Below are 1,509 nucleotides of genomic sequence, written 5' to 3'. Positions count from 1 at the left end.
TATCTATCTATCTATCTATCATCTGTCTATCTATCATCTATCTCTCTATCTATCTACTTATCTATCTATCAGTTCCTGCTTTCAGGATATTTCAGCTCGTCAGGGCTGGGAAGAAATGATGGCTGGAGAGATTCATTTCATGGCAGCTGGTCACATCATGGCAGTCAACCATGAAGTAGATTATGGGCAGAAGCAAGGCTGGTCTCTAACCCTCAAAGGCAGTTCTTCAACTGACCCTTCCACCTGCCACGCCCCACCTCCCAAGACAGCATTTTCTAGCTGAAACCGTGTCCAGTCACATGACCCTGTGCAGAATATTTCAGATTCAAACCATAGCAGTGCAAATAAAGCCCATCATAATTTTTCAATCTTTCTCTCAGACAGCAGGAAGTTGAGACACATGCAGTGGAGAACCAGAGCGGTGTCTCCATACTACCATTTAGAAGCCTTTGTGTTCCCTTACCGTTGTAGGGTCCAACCATGACTAACTCAACAGAGACCACCCAGGCACTACCCATGACAGGACCATTGAAGGGGAAAGTACCTAACATTCCAAAGGAAATACCTAATGTTCCAACCATTGTATATTGGAGCAGCTGATGTCCCTTAGCCCAGCTCACACCCATCTCCCTTCATCAGGACACCCCTAGACAAATGCCAGTCAATTAGGGGTCATGAACCTTAGAAATTCCTCACCTCAACCTCTGCTATGATAAAAACCCCATCTCCACTGAGCCCGAGACTCTGGTTGTGCCAATGCATTGGGCACACAGAGAGTCCACCTTCAAGCTTAAATAAAGGCTTTTGCTTTTACACATGGAACCCGGTCTTCTTGAAGGGTTTTGGGGGACTCCACAATCCAGGCATAACGATGGTCAGGGTGTGAACTTTATCTTCAGGGTGCCAAGATGTCTGTGACACTCTGAGGCCTTCCTTGCATCTGTAAGTGAGAAGGGACAGGCCAAAAACAAAACAAAACAAAACACAAACAAACAAAACCACATTCAAATACCATGCCCCTATTCTGTCTGTGGCACAGAGGTCACTTGCCAAGTTAGTCACTGAAATTCTTTGCTGCTTCCTAGTGTCCCACAGTGATAAATACTAATGCTATTTTTTAAGCAACTTTTACTAATGAGATGATAATGAAGCAAACTCCTCTGAGTTTGAACTCCAAGTCCTCTGGAAATAATGCATTGGATTTCCTATTGGACCAAATAATCTGAGAATTCTTGGTATCCCATACTCCTCTGGGGGCAGAAAAACAGCCTTGGTCATAGTCTTGAGAGGGTACAGTACCGAGACTGCTCCATAACACTCCTAAAATGCATAGAGAGGTGTGTGTGTGTGTGTGTGTGTGTGTGTGTTTGTGTGTGTGTGTGTGTCTATGTGTCTGTCTGTGTGTGTGTCTGTCTGTGTGTGTGTCTGTGTGTGTCTATGTGTCTGTCTGTGTGTGTGTCTGTCTGTGTGTGTGTCTGTGTGTGTGTGTGTCTGTGTGTGTCTATGTGT

The sequence above is a fragment of the Microtus ochrogaster genome, chromosome 19 (genome assembly GCF_000317375.1).
Source record: "Microtus ochrogaster isolate Prairie Vole_2 chromosome 19, MicOch1.0, whole genome shotgun sequence".
Classification (NCBI taxonomy): Eukaryota; Metazoa; Chordata; class Mammalia; order Rodentia; family Cricetidae; genus Microtus; species Microtus ochrogaster.
Note: the sequence above shows the minus strand (reverse complement) of the source record.